General features: G+C 45.5%; 11 non-coding genes across 11 annotated transcripts; all 11 read right to left on the bottom strand.

Moving 5' to 3' along the window:
• Positions 1 to 2,218: 2,218 nt before the first annotated feature.
• On the bottom strand, positions 2,219 to 2,291 carry TRNAV-AAC (transfer RNA alanine (anticodon AGC)). Its single transcript has one exon. It is a non-coding gene; the product is annotated as a tRNA-Val (tRNA).
• A 1,024-nt stretch (positions 2,292 to 3,315) lies between these two features.
• TRNAV-UAC (transfer RNA valine (anticodon UAC)) lies at positions 3,316 to 3,388 on the bottom strand. Its single transcript has one exon. It is a non-coding gene; the product is annotated as a tRNA-Val (tRNA).
• Positions 3,389 to 4,410: 1,022 nt separating this feature from the next.
• TRNAV-UAC (transfer RNA valine (anticodon UAC)) lies at positions 4,411 to 4,483 on the bottom strand. The gene has a single exon. It is a non-coding gene; the product is annotated as a tRNA-Val (tRNA).
• A 1,525-nt stretch (positions 4,484 to 6,008) lies between these two features.
• Positions 6,009 to 6,081, bottom strand: TRNAV-AAC (transfer RNA valine (anticodon AAC)). The gene has a single exon. It is a non-coding gene; the product is annotated as a tRNA-Val (tRNA).
• A 1,025-nt stretch (positions 6,082 to 7,106) lies between these two features.
• On the bottom strand, positions 7,107 to 7,179 carry TRNAV-AAC (transfer RNA valine (anticodon AAC)). The gene has a single exon. It is a non-coding gene; the product is annotated as a tRNA-Val (tRNA).
• A 1,022-nt stretch (positions 7,180 to 8,201) lies between these two features.
• On the bottom strand, positions 8,202 to 8,274 carry TRNAV-UAC (transfer RNA valine (anticodon UAC)). Its single transcript has one exon. It is a non-coding gene; the product is annotated as a tRNA-Val (tRNA).
• A 2,490-nt stretch (positions 8,275 to 10,764) lies between these two features.
• Positions 10,765 to 10,837, bottom strand: TRNAV-AAC (transfer RNA valine (anticodon AAC)). Its single transcript has one exon. It is a non-coding gene; the product is annotated as a tRNA-Val (tRNA).
• A 1,023-nt stretch (positions 10,838 to 11,860) lies between these two features.
• On the bottom strand, positions 11,861 to 11,933 carry TRNAV-AAC (transfer RNA valine (anticodon AAC)). Its single transcript has one exon. It is a non-coding gene; the product is annotated as a tRNA-Val (tRNA).
• Positions 11,934 to 12,955: 1,022 nt separating this feature from the next.
• TRNAV-UAC (transfer RNA valine (anticodon UAC)) lies at positions 12,956 to 13,028 on the bottom strand. Its single transcript has one exon. It is a non-coding gene; the product is annotated as a tRNA-Val (tRNA).
• Positions 13,029 to 15,506: 2,478 nt separating this feature from the next.
• TRNAV-AAC (transfer RNA valine (anticodon AAC)) lies at positions 15,507 to 15,579 on the bottom strand. Its single transcript has one exon. It is a non-coding gene; the product is annotated as a tRNA-Val (tRNA).
• A 5,052-nt stretch (positions 15,580 to 20,631) lies between these two features.
• TRNAV-AAC (transfer RNA valine (anticodon UAC)) lies at positions 20,632 to 20,704 on the bottom strand. The gene has a single exon. It is a non-coding gene; the product is annotated as a tRNA-Val (tRNA).
• Positions 20,705 to 21,242: the final 538 nt, after the last annotated feature.

The raw sequence follows: 21,242 nt of genomic DNA, 5'->3' as shown, positions 1-21,242 counted from the left end.
TCGTAATCTCACTTATTCTTGCAATTCATTTGAGTAAGTTGCTTTGCGTCCGCCTCTGTGGTAGTGGGTAATAATTGTACCGGGCGGTACACCTCCACGCTGCCAATTCAAATATTGCGCCAGTTGAAATTTCTCTACAGGAGAAAGCCTGAACTTTAACAAACTGTATTAACTCAACGGTTTCTCGGAAGATGTCACTACTGTAAATTTGGTAATTTTGAAGTGTTCTGAACTGTGTCTATTTTGTTTTGTGTTTGTTTGCTCCGTATCAAGAAGTTTGGACAGTCTCTAACAGATGTCTCTACCAAAACATTGATAACACACTCTGGTGTAAACGAATGAACTTTCTTGAAGAAATTTAGCATTCGTAAGTTTTGTTTTTACAAAATTTTGTTCTGTGGTTTGTGGGTTGGCAACAGTTATTAATTCGTTCCGCCTGTTTTGAATTTAACCAATGACTAATTTTTGTAATTAATTTCTGACCAATAGTGTCTTTCTTTCTCAATGTTGATGTGTAACTTTCAGCTATCCAATAAATGCGAAAGGGTGTGTCTACTCATTCCTTAAAGGTCTCTAATGTTCCACGAGGATATATAAACTGCTGATTTTTTGTCTCGGGGCCACTTCAGTAACATCTTTCTTAGTGTGTGAATATGTAGCAGGGGGCGGGAGGCGCCTCTTTCCTTAAGCAGCAGTTCATCTACAAGGTAATGCCCTGTTAACATCTTCATTTCTTGCTAGATCAGCAGTTTAACCCTCGGGGAGGTTTCGAAAACTTTAGTATGTAACCTATTTTTTAAAATATAAATTCTTATCTGTCTATCTATAAATTACAAATCTGTAAAGAGGGATAGAGAGTGCTTCACCCTCTCGAACTCGCCTTCATTTTTGAAATAGGAGGTGACTATTTTTCTTAACCGTTCTTCTCTTCTTTTATGTAGTAAAGTTTTCTCATACGTGTCACCTCCCTAGCTTGGGATTAGCCTCTGTATGATCGGCTTAGCGCCACATAGGTTTTAGACAAACTTGGTGTAGGAGTGCAAGTTATCGCCTCCATTCATTTTGTATTTTAGGCCAGTTACTTAACCCGTTTCCTTTTCCTTCCTGCGAAGGCCCAGTAGATTGGGTACTAGTTACCCCTGTTTCCTTGTGTACCTCAAGGGCAGATAGAAATGAAGTTTGTTGTAGCCTTTGATAGGCTTGTAAAATTGAGAGCGGGTCTGCCCTTTTTCTTAACATGTAATTAGGAGCAAGTGCTCCTCGTACTTTGGGGTTTTCTGCCCTTCAGCAATTGCGGTTGTGAGCTGAGAGCTCAGGGATTAGACTTGGGGCTCGAAGCTCAAATCTTGTAACAAATTGTAATTTGTTAATTTGTTCATCTCCTACTTGGTACCTGTTATACTTTGTTAATAGTTGATTTTGAAAAGAAAATATAACCTTTGTTATAGTTTTAAATTAACTTTAATTTTGTTGTTGAGACCTATTCCAGCCCACACCTTCTTTCACCTCTAACAACCACGGATATCTCCGTAACAAATACAATTAGCTTCCAACCCCGGTTTCCAGGGTTCGAAATTTGAAAAGTGGAACGGGGTCTACTCAGCCTTCGTAGCTCAACTGAGTAGAGGTGTGTTCGATTCCCACATCAGCCATCCTCGAAGTGGTTTTAGTTTTTCCCACTTCTCCAGGCAAATGCCGGGATAGTACGTTACTTAAGGCCACGGCCGCTTCCCCCTCTTCCTCGTCTAATACCTTCCCATCTTCCCATTCCCTTGTCATCCTCCCCAGTTGTATCACCGACCCAGAGTCTGAAGCTCCACTACTCTGCACTTGAGGTGGTAGAGGTGGGATCCCTCGCGGAGTCCGAGGGAAAATCAGACTCAGAATGGAAAACAGATAAAGAAGAAGACATCATCTTCAAGCAGAAGTATAATTCGTAACACGCCCTTGCCCATCTGTTGCTCTTACTGGTTCTGTTTGGTCATTCAGTAATTATAACCTCATTCCTACCCGGCGGCGAATCAAACCCGGGTCTCCCACGTTACAGGTGGGGATACCGAGCAGACAATTACTGAAGCGTCCAGTATAGACTCCAATAAGGAAGTGATCACGTACCCCAAACCTTCCTTAATTCTAAGTTCCTGCAAACTTAGCTGTGTGGGACATTGCCTATATGCCTACATCTTTTCACTATTAAAATAACATGGTGAAAAAGCTCTGTTTCCGCCCGGGATCGAACCGGGGACCTTCCGCGTGTTAGGCGGATGTGATAACCGCTACACCACGGAAACGCACAGTCTCAGCTATCCACAGTTAATGTTGATTCTTGCCTGACGAACATAGTGAGCCATACAGTTGAACACCGTATTGCACGATCATTGAGAGTGATAAGTTCAAGGAGAGAGCGGACGCGAAGCAGATCCTCTGGTAGCTCTTGGTAGAGCGGTGGACTGTAGTTGGCAAATGTATCACATAACCGTAGGTCGCTGGTTCAAATCGCAACCGTTGGAATATTTTAAGTTCAGGGAAACCGCACCATACAACTATTTCCACGTAATCTCACTTATCCTTGCAATTAATTTGAGAAAGTTGCTTTGCGTCTGCCTCTGTGGTAGTGGTTATTATGATTAGCTTCCAACCCCAGTACCAGGGTTCGAAATTCGAAAAGTGGTACGAGGGCTGGAACGCGGTCTACTCAGCCTCCGTAGGTCAACTGAGTGGAGGTGGGTTCAATTCCCACATCAGCCATTCTCGAAATGGTTTTTCGTTTTTCCCACTTCTCCAGGATAATGCCGGGATAGTACCTTACTTAAGGCCACGGCCGCTTAACCCCCTTTCTTGTCTAATCCCTTCCCATCTTCCCATTCGTTTGTCATCCTCCCCAGTTGTATCACCGACCCAGAGTCTGAAGCTCCACTACTCTGCACTTGAGGTGGTAGAGGTGGGATCCCTCGCCTAGTCCGAGGGAAAATCAGACCCTGAATGAAAAACAGATAAAGAAGAAGACATCATCTTCAAGCAGAAGTATAATTCGTAACACGCCATTGCCCATCTGTTGCTCTTACTGGTTCTGTTTGTTCATTCAGTAATTATAACCTCATTTCCACCCGGCGGCTTATCAAACCCGGGTCTCCCGGGTTACAGGTGGGGATACCGAGCAGACAATTACTGAAGCGTCCAGTATAGACTCCAATAAGGAAGGGCCCACGTATCCCAAACCTTCCATAATTCTAAGTTCCTGTAAACTTAACAGTGTGGGACATTGCCTATAGGCCTACATCTTTTCACTATTAAAATAACATGGAGGAAAAGTGCTGTTTCCGCCCGGGATCGAACCGGGGACCTTCCGCGTGTAAGGCGGATGTGATAACCACTACACCGCGGAAACGCACGTTCTCCACAATCCGCAGTTAATGTTGGATTCTTGCCTGACGAAGATAGTGAGCGATACAGTTGAACACCGTATTGCACGATCATGGGGTGTGATAAGTTCAAGGAGAGAGCGGACGCGATGCAGATCATCAGGTAGCTCTTGGCAGAGCGGTGGACTGTATTTGGCAAAGTTATCAGATATCCGTAGGTCACTGGTTCATATTCCACCCGGGCGAATATTTATATTCAGGGAAACGCACCATAGAATTATTTCCTCGTCATCTCACTTATTATTGCAATTAATTTGAGTAAGTTGCTTTGCGTCCGCCTCTGTGGTAGTGGTTAATATGATTAGCTTCCAACCCCAGTTTCCAGGTTTCTAAATTTGAAAAGTGGTACGAGGGCTGGAACGGGGTCTACTCAGCCTCCGTAGCTCAACTGAGTGGAGGTGGGTTCGATTCCCACATCAGCCATCCTCGAAGTGGTTTTAGTTTTTCCCACTTCTCCAGGCAAATGCCGGGATAGTACCTTACGTAAGGCCACGGCCGCTTTCCCCTCTTCCTTGTCTAATCCCTTCCCATCTTCCCATTCTCTTGTCATCTTCCCCAGTTGTATCCCCCGACCCAGAGTCTGAAGCTTCAGGACTCTGCACTTGAGGTGGTAGAGGTGGGATCCCTCGCTGAGTCCGAGGGAAAATCAGACCCTTGATGTTAAACAGATAAAGATGAAGACATCGTCTTCAAGCAGAAGTATAATTCGTAACACGCCCTTGCACTTCTGTTGCTCTTACTGGTTCAGTTTGGTCATTCAGTAATTATAACCTCATTCCCAACCGGCGGCTTATCAAACCCGGGTCTCCCGGGTTACAGGTGGGGATACCGAGCAGATAATTGCTGAAGAGTCCAGTATAATATCCAATAAGGAAGGGCCCACGTATCCTAAACCTTCCTTCATTCCAAGTTCCTGTAAGCTTGGCTGTGTGGGACATTGCCTATAGGTCTAGATCTCTTCAGTATTAAAATCATGGAGAAAAAGTACTGTTTCCGCCCTGGATCGAACCGGGGACTTTCCGCGTGTAAGGCGGATGTGATAACCACTACACCACGGAAACGCACGTTCTCCACTATCCACAGTTAATGTTGGATTCTTGCCTGACGAAGATAGTGAGCGATACTGTTGAACACCGTATTGCACGATCATTGAGAGTGATAAGTTCAAGGAGAGAGCGGACGCGAAGCAGATTCTCTGGTAGCTTTTTGTAGAGCGGTGAACTGTATTTGGCAAAGGTATCAGATATCCGTAGGTCTTTCTTTCTTTCTTAATCTGTTTATTGTCCAGGGTTGGCTTTTCCCTCGGACTTAGCGAGGGATCCCACCTCTACCGCCTCAAGGGCAGTGTGCTGGAGCTTCAGACATCGGATCGGGGGATACAACTGGGGAGAATGATCAGTACCTCGCCCAGGCGGCCTCACCTGCTATACTGAACAGGGGCCTTGGTGGGGGATGGGAAGATTTGGAAGGGATAGACAAGGAAGAGGGAAGGAAGCGGCCGTGGCCTTAAGTTAGGTACCATCCCGGCATTTGCCTGGAGGAGAAGTGGGAAACCACGGAAAACCACTTCCAGGATGGCTGAGGTGGGAATCGAACCCATCTCTACTCAGTTGACCTCCCGAGGCTGAGTGGACCCCGTTCCAGCCCTCGTACCACTTTTCAAATTGCGTGGCAGAGCCGGGAATCGAACCCGGGCCTCCGGGGGTGGCAGCTAATCACGCTAACCACTACACCACAGAGGCGGCATTATCCGTAGGTCACTGGTTCATATTCCACCCGGGCGAATATTTATATTCAGGGAAACGCACCATAGAATTATTTCCTCGTCATCTCACTTATTCTTGCAATTAATTTGAGTAAGTTGCTTTGCGTCCGCCTCTGTGGTAGTGGTTAATATGATTAGCTTCCAACCCGGTGGCCAGGTTTCTAAATTTGAAAAGTGGTACTAGTGCTGGAACGGGGTCTACTCAGCCTCCGTAGGTCAACTGAGTGGAGGTGGGTTCGATTCCTACATCAGCCATCCTCGAAGTGGTTTTAGTTTTTCCCAATGCTCCAGGCAAATGCCGGGATAGTACATTACTTAAGGCCACGGCCGCTTCCCCCTCTTCCTTGTCTAATCCCTTTCGCTCCTCCCATTCTCTTGTCGTCCTCCATAATTGTATCACCGACCCAGAGTCTGAAGCTTCAGGACTCTGCACTTGAGGTGTTAGAGGTGGGATCCCTCGCCGAGTCCGAGGTAAAGTCAGGCCCTGAATGGAAAAGAGATAAAGAAGAAGACATCATCTTTAAGCAGAAGTATAATTCGTAACACGCCCTTGCACTTCTGTTGCTCTTACTGGTTCTGTTTGGTCATTCAGTAATTTTAACCCCATTCCTACCCGGCGGCGAATCAAACCCGGGTCTCCCACGTTACAGGTGGCGATACCGAGCAGACAATTACTGAAGCGTCCAGTATAGACAACAATAAGGAAGTGCCCACGTACCCCAAACCTTCCTTAATTCTAAGTTCCTGCAAACTTAGCTGTGTGGGACATTGCCTATATGCCTACATCTTTTCACTATTAAAATAACATGGAGAAAAAGCTCTGTTTCCGCCCGGGATCGAACCGGGGACCTTCCGCGTGTTAGGCGGATGTGATAACCACTACACCACGGAAACGCACGGTCTCAGCTATCCACAGTTAATGTTGGATTCTTGCCTGACGAACATAGTGAGCTATACAGTTGAACACCGTATTGCACGATCATTGAGAGTGATAAGTTCAAGGAGAGAGCGGACGCGAAGCAGATCCCCTGGTAGCTCTTGGTAGAGCGGTGGACTGTAGTTGGCAAATGTATCACATAACCGTAGGTCGCTGGTTCAAATCGCACCCGGGGGAATATTTTAAGTTCGGGGAAACCGCACCATACAACTATTTCCACGTAATCTCACTTATCCTTGCAATTAATTTGAGAAAGTTGCTTTGCGTCTGCCTCTGTGGTAGTGGTTAAAATGATTAGCTTCCAACCCCAGTGCCAGGGTTCGAAATTCGAAAAGTGGTACGAGGGCTGGAACGCGGTCTACTCAGCCTCCGTAGGTCAAAAGAGTGGGGGTGGGTTCAATTCCCACATCAGCCATTCTCGAAGTGGTTTTTCGTTTTTCCCACCTCTCCAGGATAATGCCTGGATAGTACCTTACTTACGGCCACGGCCGCTTAACCCCCTTTCTGGTCTAATCCCTTCCCATCTTCCCATTCTTTTGTCATCCTCCCCAGTTGTATCACCGACCCAGAGTCTGAAGCTGCACTACTCTGCACTTGAGGTGGTAGAGGTGGGATCCCTCGCCTAGTCCGAGGGAAAATCAGACCCTGAATGAAAAACAGATAAAGAAGAAAACATCATCTTCAAGCAGAAGTATAATTCGTAACACGCCATTGCCCATCTGTTGCTCGTACTGGTTCTGTTTGTTCATTCAGTAATTATAACCTCATTCTTACCGGGCGGCTTATCAAACCCGGGTCTCCCAGGTTACAGGTGGGGATACCGAGCAGACAATTACTGAAGCGTCCAGTATAGACTCCAATAAGGAAGGGCCCACGTACCCCAAACCTTCCTTAATTCCAAGTTCCTTTAAACTTAACAGTGTGGGACATTGCCTATAGGAATACATCTTTTCACTATTAAAATAACATGGAGAAAAAGTGCTGTTTCCGCCCGGGATCGAACCGGGGATCTTCCGCGGGTTAGGCGGATGTGATAACCACTACACCAAGGAAACGCACGTTCTCCACAATCCGCAGTTAATGTTGGATTCTTGCCTGAAGAAGATAGTGAGCGATACAGTTGAACACCGTATTGCACGATCATTGAGAGTGATAAGTTCAAGGAGAGAGCGGACGCGAAGCAGATCCTCTGGTAGCTTGTCGTAGAGCGGTGAACTGTACTTGGCAAAGGTATAAGATATCCGTAGGTCACTGGTTCATATTCTACCCGGGCGAATATTTATATTCAGGGAAACGCACCATAGAATTATTTCCTCGTCATCTCACTTATTCTTGCAATTAATTTGAGTAAGTTGCTTTGCGTCCGCCTCTGTGGTAGTGGTTAATATGATTAGCTTCCAACCCCGGTGGCCAGGTTTCTAAATTTGAAAAGTGGTACGTGGGCTGGAACGGGGTCTACTCAGCCTCCGTAGCTCAACTGAGTGGAAGTGGGTTCGATTCCCACATCAGCCATCCTCGAAGTGGTTTTAGTTTTTCCCACTTCTCCAGGCAAATGCCGGGATAGTACCTTACTTAAGGCCCCGGCCGCTTCCCCCTCTTCCTTGTCTAATCCCTTCCCATCTTCCCATTCCCTTGTCACCCTCCCCAGTTGTATCCCCCGACCCAGAGTCTGAAGCTTCAGGACTCTGCACTTGAGGTGGTAGAGGTGGGATCCCTCGCTGAGTCCGAGGGAAAATCAGACCCTGAATGAAAAACAGATAAAGATGAAGACATCGTCTTCAAGCAGAAGTATTATTCGTAACACGCCCTTGCACTTCTGTTGCTCTTACTGGTTCTGTTTGGTCATTCAGTAATTATAACCTCATTCCTACCCGGCGGCGAATCAAACCCGGGTGTCCCACGTTACAGGTGGGGATACCGAGCAGATAATTGCTGAATAGTCCAGTATAATATCCAATAAGGAAGTGCCCACGTATCCTAAACCTTCCTTCATTCCAAGTTCCTGTAAGCTTAGCTGTGTGGGACATTGCCTATAGGTCTAGATCTCTTCAGTATTAAAATCATGGAGAAAAAGTACTGTTTCCGCCCGGGATCGAACCGGGGAATTTCCGCGTGTAAGGCGGATGTGATAACCACTACACCGCGGAAACGCTCGTTCTCCACAATCCACAGTTAATGTTGGATTCTTGCCTGACGAAGATAGTGAGCGATACAGTTGAACACCGTATTGCACGATCATGGGGTGTGATAAGTTCAAGGAGAGAGCGGACGCGATGCAGTTCATCAGGTAGCTCTTGGCAGAGCGGTGGACTGTAGTTGGCAAATGTATCACTTAACCGTAGGTCGCTGGTTCAAGTCCCACCTTGGCGAATATTTTATGTTCAGGGTAACCGCAACATAGAACTATTTCTTCGTAATCTCACTTATTCTTGCAATTAATTAGAGTAAGTTGCTTTGCGTCCGCCTCTTTGGTAGTGGGTAATATTGTACCGGGCGTTACACCTCCACGCCGCCAATTCAAATATTGCGCCAGTTGACATTTCTCTACAGGAGAAAGCCTGAACTTTAACAAACTGTATTAACTCAACGGTTTCTCGGAAGATGTCACGACTGTAAATTTGGTAATTTTGAAGTGTTCTGAACTGTGTCTATTTTGTTTTGTGTTTGTTTGCTCCGTATCAAGAAGTTTGGACATTTTCTAACAGATGTCTCTACCAAAACATTGATAACACACTCTGGTGTAAACGAATGAACTTTCTTGAAGAAATTTAGCATTCGTAAGTTTTGTTTTTACAAAATTTTGTTCTGTGGTTTGTGGGTTGGCAACAGTTATCCTTTCGTTCCGCCTGTTTTGAATTTAACCAATGACTAATTTTTGTAATTAATTTCTGACCAATGGTGTCTTTCTTTCTCAATGTTGATGTGTAACTTTCAGCTATCCAATAAATGCGAAAGGGTGTGTCTACTCATTCCTGAAAGGTCTCTAATGTTCCACGAGGATATATAAACTGCTGATTTTTTGTCTCGGGGCCACTTCAGTAACATCTTTCTTAGTGTGTGAATATGTAGCAGGGGGCGGGAAGCGCCTCTTTCTTCAAGCAGCAGTTCATCTACAAGGTAGTGGCCTGTTAACATCTTCATTTCTTGCTAGCTCAGCAGTTTAACCCACGGGGAGGATTCGAAAACTTTAGTATGTAACCTATTTTTTAAAATGTAAATTCTTATCTGTCTATCTATAAATGACAAATCTGTAAAGAGGGATAGAGAGTGCTTCACCCTCTCGAACTCGCCTTCATTTTTGAAATAGGAGGTGACTATTTTTCTTAACCGTTCTTCTCTTCTTTTATGTAGTAAAGTTTTCTCATACGTGTCACCTCCCTAGCTTGGGATTAGCCTCTGTATGATCGGCTTAGCGCCACATAGGTTTTAGACAAACTTGGTGTAGGAGTGCAAGTTATCGCCTCCATTCATTTTGTATTTTTGGCTAGTTGCTTAACCCGTTTCGTTTTCCTTCCTGCGAAGGCCCAGTAGATTGGGTACTAGTTACCCCTGTTTCATTGTGTACCTCAAGGGCAGATAGAAATGAAGTTTGTTGTAGCCTTTGATAGGCTTGTAAAATTGAGAGCGGGTCTGCCCTTTTTCTTAACATGTAATTAGGGGCAAGTGCTCCTCGTACTTTGGGGTTTTCTGCCCTTCAGCAATTGCGGTTGTGAGCTGAGAGCTCAGGAATTAGACTTGGGGCTCGAAGCCCAAATCTTGTAACAAACTGTAACTTGTTAATTTGTTGATCTCCTACTTGGTACCTGTTATACTTTGTTAATAGTTGATTTTGAAAAGAAAATATAACCTTTGTTATAGTTTTAAATCAACTTTAATTTTGTTGTTAAGACCTATTCCAGCCCACACCTTCTTTCGCCTCTAAAAACCACGGATATCTCAGTAACAAATACAATTAGCTTCCAACCCCGGTTTCCAGGGTTCGAAATTTGAAAAGTGGTACGAGGGCTGGAACGGGGTCTACTCAGCCTTCGTAGCTCAACTGAGTAGAGGTGTGTTCGATTCCCACATCAGCCATCCTCGAAGTGGTTTTAGTTTTTCCCACTTCTCCAGGCAAATGCCGGGATAGTACGTTACTTAAGGCCACGGCCGCTTCCCCCTCTTCCTCGTCTAATACCTTCCCATCTTCCCATTCCCTTGTCATCCTCCCCAGTTGTATCACCGACCCAGAGTCTGAAGCTGCACTACTCTGCACTTGAGGTGGTAGAGGTGGGATCCCCCGCCGAGTCCGAGGGAAAATCAGACTCTGAATGGAAAACAGATAAAGAAGAAGACATCATCTTCAAGCAGAAGTATAATTCGTAACACGCCCTTGCCCATCTGTTGCTCTTACTGGTTCTGTTTGGTCATTCAGTAATTATAACCTCATTCGTACCCGGCGGCGAATCAAACCCGGGTCTCCCACGTTACAGGTGGGGATACCGAGCAGACAATTACTGAAGCGTCCAGTATAGACTCCAATAAGGAAGTGCCCACGTACCCCAAACCTTCCTTAATTCCAAGTTCCTGTAAACTTAGCTGTGTGGGACATTGCCTATATGCCTACATCCTTTCACTATTAAAATAACATGGAGAAAAAGCTCTGTTTCCGCCCGGGATCGAACCGGGGACCTTCCGCGTGTTAGGCGGATGCGATAACCACTACACCACGCAAACGCACGTTCTCCGCAATCCACAGTTAATGTTGGATTCTTGCCTGACGAAGATATTGAGCGATACAGTTGAACACCGTATTGCACGATCATTGAGAGTGATCAGTTCAAGGAGAGAGCGGACGCGAAGCAGATCCTCTGGTAGCTTTTGGTAGAGCGGTGAACTGTATTTGGCAAAGGTATCAGGTATCCGTAGGTCGCTGGTTCAAATTCCACCCGGGGGAATATTTACATTCAGGGAAACGCACCATGGAATTATTTCCTCGTCATCTCACTTATACTTGCAATTAATTTGAGTAAGTTGCTTTGCGTCCGCCTGTGTGGTAGTGGTTAATATGATTAGCTTCTAACCCCGGTGGCCAGGTTTCTAAATTTGAAAAGTGGTACTAGAGCTGGAACGGGGTCTACTCAGCCTCCGTAGGTCAACTGAGTGGAGGTGGGTTCGATTCCTACATCAGCCGTCCTCGAAGTGGTTTTAGTTTTTCCGACTTCTCCAGGCAAATGCCGGAATAGTACATTACTTAAGGCCACGGCCGCTTCCCCCTCTTCCTTGTCTAATGCCTTTCGCTCCTCCCATTCTCTTGTCATCCACCATAATTGTATCAGCGACCCAGAGTCTGAGGCTTCAGAACTCTGCACTTGAGGTGGTAGATTTGGGATCCCTCCCCGAGTCCGAGGTAAAGTCAGGCCCTGAATGGAAAAGGGATAAAGAAGAAGACATCATCTTTAAGCAGAAGTATAATTCGTAACACGCCCTTGCACTTCTGTTGCTCTTACTGGTTCTGTTTGGTCATTCAATAATTATAACCTCATTCCTACCCGGCGGCGAATCAAACCCGTGTCTCCCACGTTACATGTGGGGATACCGAGCAGACAATTACTGAAGCGTCCAGTATAGACTCCAATAAGGAAGTGCCCACGTACCCCAAACCTTCCTTAATTCTAAGTTCCTGTAAACTTAGCTGTGTGGGACATTGCCTATATGCCTACATCTTTTCACTATTAAAATAACATGGAGAAAAAACTCTGTCTCCGCCCGGGATCGGACCGGGGACCTTCCGCGTGTTAGGCGGATGTGATAACCACTACACCACGGAAACGCACGGTCTCATCTATCCACAGTTAATGTTGGATTCTTGCCTGACGAACATAGTGAACGATACAGTTAAACACCGTATTGCACGATCATTGAGAGTGATAAGTTAAAGGAGAGAGCGGACGCGAAGCAGATCCCCTGGTAGCTCTTGGTAGAGCGGTGGACTGTAGTTGCAAATGTATCACATAACCGTAGGTCGCTGGTTCAAATCGCAACCGGGGGAACATTTTAAGTTCAGGGAAACCGCACCATACAACTATTTCCACGTAATCTCACTTATCCTTGCAATTAATTTGAGAAAGTTGCTTTGCGTCTGCCTCTGTGGTAGTGGTTAAAATGATTAGCTTCCAACCCCAGTGCCAGGGTTCGAAATTCGAAAAGTGGTACGAGGGCTGGAACTCGGTCTACTCAGCCTCCGTAGGTCAACTGAGTGGAGGTGGGTTCAATTCCCACATCAGCCATTCTCGAAGTGGATTTTCGTTTTTCCCACTTCTCCAGGATAATGCCGGGATAGTACCTTACTTAAGGCCACGGCCGCTTAACCCCCTTTCTTGTCTAATCCCTTCCCATCTTCCCATTCTTTTGTCATCCTCCCCAGTTGTATCACCGTCCCAGAGTCTGAAGCTGCACTACTCTGCACTTGAAGTGGTAGAGGTGAGATCCCTCGCCTAGTCCGAGGGAAAATCCGACCCTGAAAGAAAAACAGATAAAGAAGAAGACATCATCTTCAAGCAGAAGTATAATTCGTAACACGCCCTTGCACTTCTGTTGCTCTTACTGGTTCTGTTTCGTCATTCTGTAATTACAACCTCATTCCTACCCGGCGGCGAATCAAACCCGGGTCTCCCACGTTACAGGTGGGGATACCGAGCAGATAATTGCTGAAGAGTCCAGTATAATATCCAATAAGGAAGTGCCCACGTATCCTAAACCTTCCTTCATTCCAAGTTCCTGTAAGCTTAGCTGTGTGGGACATTGCCTATAGGCCTACATCTCTTCAGTATTAAAAACATGGAGAGAAAATACTGTTCCCGCCCGGGATCGAACCGGGGACTTTCCGCGTGTAAGGCGGATGTGATAACCACTACACCACGGAAACGCACGTTCTCCACAATCCACAGTTAATGTTGGATTCTTGCCTGACGAAGATAGTGAGCGATTCAGTTGAACACCGTATTGCACGATCATTGAGAGTGATAAGTTCAAGGAGAGAGCGGACGCGATGCAGATCGTCAGGTAGCTCTTGGCAGACCGGTGGACTGTATTTGGAAAAGGAATCAGATGTCCGTAGGTCGCTGGTTCAAGTCCCATCCGGGCGAATATTTTATGTTCAGAGTAACCGCAACATAGAACTATTTCTTCGTAATCTCACTTATTCTTGCAATTAATTAGAGTAAGTTGCTTTGCGTCCGCCTCTGTGGTAGTGGGTAATATTGTACCGGGCGGTACACCTCCACGCCGCCAATTCAAATATTGCGCCAGTTGACATTTCTCTACAGGAGAAAGCCTGAACTTTAACAAACTGTATTAACTCAACGGTTTCTCGGAAGATGTCTCTACTGTAAATTTGGTAATTTTGAAGTGTTCTGAACGGTGTCTATTTTGTTTTGTGTTTGTTTGCTCCGTATCAAGAAGTTTGGACATTCTCTAACAGATGTCTCTACCAAAACATTGATAACACACACTGGTGTAAACGAATGAAATTTCTAGAAGAAATTTAGCATTCGTAAGTTTAGTTTTTACACAATTTTGTTCTGTGGTTTGTGGGTTGGCAACAGTTATCCTTTCGTTCCGCCTGTTTTCAATTTAACCAATGACTAATTTTTGTAATTAATTTCTGACCAATAGTGTCTTTCTTTCTCAATGTTGATATGTAACTTTCAGCTATCCAATAAATGCGAAAGGGTGTGTCTACTCATTCCTGAAAGGTCTCTAATGTTCCACGAGGATATATAAACTGCTGATTTTTTGTCTCGGGGCCACTTCAGTAACATCTTTCTTAGTGTGTGAATATGTAGCAGGGGGCGGGAAGCGCCTCTTTCTTCAAGCAGCAGTTCATCTACAAGGTAATGGCCTGTTAACATCTTCATTTCTTGCTAGCTCAGCAGTTTAACCCTCGGGGAGGGTTCGAATACTTTAGTATTTAACCTATTTTTTAAAATGTAAATTCTTATCTGTCTATCTATAAATTACAAATCTCTAAAGAGGGATAGAGAGTGCTTCACCCCCTCGAACTCGCCTTCATTTTTGAAAGAGGGGGTGACTATTTTTCTTAACCGTTCTTCTCTTCTTTTATGTAGTAAAGTTTTCTCATACGTGTCACCTCCCTAGCTTGGGATTAGCCTCTGTATGATCGGCTTAGCGCCACATAGGTTTTAGACAAACTTGGTGTAGGAGTGCAAGTTATCGCCTCCATTCATTTTGTATTTTAGGCCAGTTACTTAACCCGTTTCGTTTTCCTTCCTGCGGAGGCCCAGTAGATTGGGTACTAGTTACCCCTGTTTGCTTGTGTACCTCAAGGGCAGATAGAAATGAAGTTTGTTGTAGCCTTTGATAGGCTTGTAAAATTGAGAGCGGGTCTGCCCTTTTTCTTAACAAGTAATTAGGAGCAAGTGCTCCTCGTACTTTGGGGTTTTCTGCCCTTCAGCAATTGCGGTTGCCAGCTGAGAGCTCAGGGATTAGACTTGGGGCTCGAAGCCCAAATCTTGTAACAAACTGTAATTTGTTAATTTGTTGATCTCCTACTTGGTACCTGTTATACTTTGTTAATAGTTGATTTTGAAAAGAAAATATAACCTTTGTTATAGTTTTAAATTAACTTTAATTTTGTTGTTGAGACCTACTCCAGCCCACACCTTCTTTCACCTCTAACAACCACGGATATCTCCGTAACAAATACAATTAGCTTCCAACCCCGGTTTCCAGGGTTCGAAATTTGAAAAGTGGAACGGGGTCTACTCAGCCTTCGTAGCTCAACTGAGTAGAGGTGTGTTCGATTCCCACATCAGCCATCCTCGAAATGGTTTTAGTTTTTCCCACTTCTCCAGGCAAATGCCGGGATAGTACGTTACTTAAGGCCACGGCCGCTTCCCCCTCTTCCTCGTCTAATACCTTCCCATCTTCCCATTCCCTTGTCATCCTCCCCAGTTGTATCACCGACCCAGAGTCTGAAGCTCCACTACTCTGCACTTGAGGTGGTAGAGGTGGGATCCCTCGCCGAGTCCGAGGGAAAATCAGACTCTGAATGGAAAACAGATAAAGAAGAAGACATCATCTTCAAGCAGAAGTATAATTCGTAATACGCCCTTGCCCATCTGTTGCTCTTACTGGTTCTGTTTGGTCATTCAGTAATTATAACCTCATTCCTACCCGGCGGCGAATCAAACCCGGGTCTCCCAGGTTACAGGTGGGGATACGGAGCAGACAATTACTGAAGCGTCCAGTATAGACTCCAATAAGGAAGGGCCCACGTACCCCAAACCTTCCTTAATTCCAAGTTCCTGTAAACTTAACAGTGTGGCACATTCCCTATAGGCCTACATCTTTTCACTATTAAAATAACATGGAGAAAAAGTGCTGTTTCCGCCCGGGATCGAACCGGGGACCTTCCGCGTGTTAGGCGGATGTGATAACCACTACACCACGGATACGCACGTTCTCCACTATCCACAGTTAATGTTGGATTCTTGCCTGACGAAGATAGTGAGCTATACAGTTGAACACCGTATTGCACGATCATTGAGAGTGATAAGTTCAAGGAGAGAGCGGACGCGAAGCAGATCCTCTGGTAGCCTGTCGTAGAGCGGTGAACTGTATTTGGCAAAGGTATCAGATATCAGTAGGTCACTGGTTCATATTCTACCCGGGCGAATATTTATATTCAGGGAAACGCACCATAGAATTATTTCCTCGTCATCTCACTTATTCTTGCAATTAATTTGAGTAAGTTGCTTTGCGTCCGCCTCTGTGGTAGTGGTTAATATGATTAGCTTCCAACCCCGGTGGCCAGGTTTCTAAATTTGAAAAGTGGTACGTGGGCTGGAACGGGGTCTACTCAGCCTCCGTAGCTCAACTGAGTGGAGGTGGGTTCCATTCCCACATCAGCCATCCTCGAAGTGGTTTTAGTTTTTCCCACTTCTCCAGGCAAATGCCGGGATAGTACGTTACTTAAGGCCACGGCCGCTTCCCCCTCTTCCTCGTCTAATACCTTCCCATCTTCCCATTCCCTTGTCATCCTCCCCAGTTGTATCACCGACCCAGAGTCTGAAGCTTCAGGTCTCTGCACTTGAGGTGGTAGAGGTGGGATCCCTCGCTGAGTCCGAGGGAAAATCAGACCCTGGATGTTAAACAGATAAAGATGAAGACATCGTCTTCAAGCAGAAGTATAATTTGTAACACGCCCTTGCACTTCTGTTGCTTTTACTGGTTCTGTTTGGTCATTCAGTAATTATAAACTCATTCCTACCCGGCGGCGAATCAAACCCGGGTGTCCCACGTTACAGGTGGGGATACCGAGCAGATAATTGCTGAAGAGTCCAGTATAATATCCAATAAGGAAGTGCCCACGTATCCTAAACCTTCCTTCATTCCAAGTTCCTGTAAGCTTAGCTGTGTGGGACATTGCCTATAGGCGTACATCTCTTCAGTATTAAAATCATGGAGAAAAAGTACTGTGTCCGCCCGGGATCGAACCGGGGAATTTCCGCGTGTAAGGCGGATGTGATAACCAATACACCACGGAAACGCACGTTCTCCACTATCCGCAGTTAATGTTGGATTCTTGCCTGACGAAGATAGTGAGCGATACAGTTGAACACCGTATTGCACGATCATTGAGAGTGATAAGTTCAAGTAGAGAGCGGACGCGATGCAGATTGTCAGGTAGCTCTTGGCAGAGCGGTGGACTGTAGCTGGCAAAGGAATCAGATGTCCGTAGGTCGCTGGTTCAAGTCCCCCCCGGGCGAATATTTTATGTTCAGGGTAACCGCAACATAGAACTATTTCTTCGTAATCTCACTTATTCTTGCAATTAATTAGAGTGTCCGCCTTTGTGGTGTAGTGGTTAGCGTGATTAGCTGCCACCCCCGGAGGTCCGGGTTCGATTCCCGGCTCTGCCACGAAATTTGAAAAGTGGTACGAGGGCTGGAACGGGGTCCACTCAGCCTCGGGAGGTCAACTGGGTTCGATTCCCACCTCAGCCTTCCTCGAAGTGGTTTTCCGTGGTTTCCCACTTCACCTCCCGGTGAATGCCGGGATGGTACCTAACTTAAGGCCACGGCCGCTTCCTTCCCTCATCCTTGCCTATCCCTTCCAATCTTCCCTACAAGGCCCCTGTTCACCATAGCAGGTGAGGCCCCCTGGGCGAGGTACTGGTCATACACCACAGTTGTATCCCCCGACCAAGAGTCTGAAGCTCCACGACACTGCCCTTGAGGCCTGGGGGGTAAACAGATGATGATGATGATGATGATGATGATTAATTAGAGTAAGTTGCTTTGCGTCCGCCTCTTTGGTAGTGGGTAATATTGCGCCTGAACTTTTACAAACTGTATTAACTCAACTCGGAAGATGTCACTACTGTAAATTTGGTAATTTTGAAGTGTTCTGAACTGTGTCTATTTTGTTTTGTGTTTGTTTGCTCCGTATCGAGAAATTTGGATATTCTCTAACAGATGTCTCTACCAAAACATTGATAACACACTCTGGTGTAAACGAATGAACTTTCTTGAAGAAATTTAGCATTCGTAAGTTTTGTTTTTACAAAATTTTGTTCTGTGGTTTGTGGGTTGGCAACAGTTATCCTTTCGTTCCGCCTGTTTTGAATTTAACCAATGACTAATTTTTGTAATTAATTTCTGACCAATAGTGTCTTTCTTTCTCAATGTTGATGTGTAACTTTCAGCTATCCAATAAATGCGAAAGGGTGTGTCTACTCATTCCTGAAAGGTCTCTAATGTTCCACGAGGATATATAAACTGCTGATTTTTTGTCTCGGGGCCACTTCAGTAACATCTTTCTTAGTGTGTGAATATGTAGCAGGGGGCGGGAAGCGCCTCTTTCTTCAAGCAGCAGTTCATCTACAAGGTAATGGCCTGTTAACATCTTCATTTCTTGCTAGCTCAGCAGTTTAACCCTCGGGGAGGTTTCGAAAACTTTAGTATGTAACCTATTTTTTAAAATGTAAATTCTTATCTGTCTATCTATAAATTACAAATCTGTAAAGAGGGATAGAGAGTGCTTCACCCTCTCGAACTCGCCTTCATTTTTGAAATAGGAGGTGACTATTTTTCTTAACCGTTCTTCTCTTCTTTTATGTAGTAAAGTTTTCTCATACGTGTCACCTCCCTAGCTTGGGATTAGCCTCTGTATGATCGGCTTAGCGCCACATAGGTTTTAGACAAACTTGGTGTAGGAGTGCAAGTTATCGCCTCCATTCATTTTGTATTTTAGGCCAGTTACTTAACCCGTTTCGTTTTCCTTCCTGCGAAGGCCCAGTAGATTGGGTACTAGTTACCCCTGTTTCCTTGTGTACCTCAAGGGCAGATAGAAATGAAGTTTGTTGTAGCCTTTGATAGGCTTGTAAAATTGAGAGCGGGTCTGCCCTTTTTCTTAACATGTAATTAGGAGCAAGTGCTCCTCGTACTTTGGGGTTTTCTGCCCTTCAGCAATTGCGGTTGTGAGCTGAGAGCTCAGGGATTAGACTTGGGGCTCGAAGCCCAAATCTTGTAACAAACTGTAATTTGTTAATTTGTTGATCTCCTACTTGGTACCTGTTATAGTTTGTTAATAGTTGATTTTGAAAAGAAAATATAACCTTTGTTATAGTTTTAAATTAACTTTAATTTTATTGTTGAGACCTACTCCAGCCCACACCTTCTTTCACCTCTAAAAACCACGGATATCTCCGTAACAAATACAATTAGCTTCCATCCCCGGTTTCCAGGGTTCGAAATTTGAAAAGTGGTACGAGGGCTGGAACGGGGTCTACTCAGCCTTCGTAGCTCAACTGAGTAGAGGTGTGTTCGATTCCCACATCAGCCATCCTCGAAGTGGTTTTAGTTTTTCCCACTTCTCCAGGCAAATGCCGGGATAGTACGTTACTTAAGGCCACGGCCGCTTCCCCCTCTTCCTCGTCTAATACCTTCCCATCTTCCCATTCCCTTGTCATCCTCCCCAGTTGTATCACCGACCCAGAGTCTGACGCTCCACTACTCTGCACTTGAGGTGGTAGAGGTGGGATCCCTCGCCGAGTCCGAGGGAAAATCAGACTCTGAATGGAAAACAGATTAAGAAGAGGACATCATCTTTAAGCAGAAGTATAATTCGTAACACGCCTTTGCCCTTCTGTTGCTCTTACTGGTTCTGTTTGGTCATTCAGTAATTATAACCTCATTCGTACCCGGCGGCGAATCAAACCCGGGTCTCCCACGTTGCAGGTGGGGATAACGAGCAGACAATTACTGAAGCGTCCAGTATAGACTCCAATAAGGAAGTGCCCACGTACCCCAAACCTTCCTTAATTCCAAGTTCCTGTAAACTTAGCTGTGTGGGACATTGCCTATATGCCTACATCCTTTCACTATTAATATAACATGGAGAAAAATCTCTGCTTCCGCCCGGGATCGAACCGCGGACATTCCGCGTGTTAGGCGGATGCGATAACCACTACACCACGCAAACGCACGATCCCCGCTATCCAGAGTTAATGTTGGATTCTTGCCTGACGAAGATAGTGAGCGATACAGTTGAACAACGTATTGCACGATCATTGAGAGTGATAAGTTCAAGGAGAGAGCGGACGCGAAGCAGATCCTCTGGTAGCTTTTGGTAGAGCGGTGAACTGTATTTGGCAAAGGTATCAGATATCCGTAGGTCGCTGGTTCAAATTCCACCCGGGGGAATATTTATATTCAGGGAAACGCACCATGGAATTATTTCCTCGTCATCTCACTTATTCTTGCAATTAATTTGAGTAAGTTGCTTTGCGTCCGCCTCTGTGGTAGTTGTTAATATGATTAGCTTCTAACCCCGGTGGCCAGGTTTCTAAATTTGAAAAGTGTTACGAGAGCTGGAACGGGGTCTACTCAGCCTCCGTAGGTCAACTGAGTGGAGGTGGGTTCGATTCCTACATCAGCAATCCTCGAAGTGGTTTTAGTTTTTCCCACTTCTCCAGGCAAATGCCGGGATAGTACATTACTTAAGGCCACGGCCGCTTCCCTCTCTTCCTTGTCTAATCCCTTCCCATCTTCCCATTCTCTTGTCATCCTCTATAATTGTATCAGCGACCCAGAGTCTGAAGCTGCACTACTCTGCACTTGAGGTGGTAGATTTGGGATCCCTCCCCGAGTCCGAGGTAAAGTCAGGCCCTGAATGGAAAAGAGATAAAGAAGAAGACATCATCTTTAAGCAGAAGTATAATTCGTAACACGCCCGTGCACTTCTGTTGCTCTTACTGGTTCTGTTTGGTCATTCAGTAATTATAACCTCATTCCTACCCGGCGGCGAATCAAACCCGGGTCTCCCACGTTACAGGTGGGGATACCGAGCAGACAATTACTGAAGCGTCCAGTATAGACTCCAATAAGGAAATGCCCACGTATCCCAAACCTTCCTTAATTCTAAGTCCTGTAAACTTAGCTGTGTGGGACATTGCCTATATGCCTACATCTTTTCACTATTAAAATAACATGGAGAAAAAGCTCTGTTTCCGCCCGGGATCGAACCGGGGACCTTCCGCGTGTTAGGCGGATGTGATAACCACTACACCACGGAAACGCACGGTCTCAGCTATCCACAGTTAATGTTGGATTCTTGCCTGACGAGCATAGTGAACGATACAGTTGCACGATCATTGAGAGTGATAAGTTAAAGGAGAGAGCGGACGCGAAGCAGATTCCTTGGTAGCTCTTGGTAGAGCGGTGGACTGTAGTTGGCAAATGTATCACATAACCGTAGGTCGCTGGTCCAAATCGCAACCGGGGGAATATTTTAAGTTCAGGGAAACCGCACCATACAACTATTTCCACGTAATCTCACTTATCCTTGCAATTAATTTGAGAAAGTTGCTTTGCGTCTGCCTCTGTGGTAGTGGTTAGAATGATTAGCTTCCAACCCCAGTGCCAGGGTTCGAAGTTCGAAAAGTGGTACGAGGGCTGGAACGCGGTCTACTCAGCCTCCGTAGGTCAACTGAGTGGAGGTGGGTTCAATTCCCACATCAGCCATTCTCGAAGTGGTTTTTCGTTTTTCCCACTTCTCCTGGTTAATGCCGGGATAGTACCTTACTTAAGGCCGCGGCCGCTTAACCCCCTTTCTT

The sequence above is a fragment of the Anabrus simplex genome, chromosome 8 (genome assembly GCF_040414725.1).
Source record: "Anabrus simplex isolate iqAnaSimp1 chromosome 8, ASM4041472v1, whole genome shotgun sequence".
NCBI classification, from domain to species: Eukaryota; Metazoa; Arthropoda; class Insecta; order Orthoptera; family Tettigoniidae; genus Anabrus; species Anabrus simplex.
This window is presented reverse-complemented; position numbering and strand designations above follow the sequence as displayed.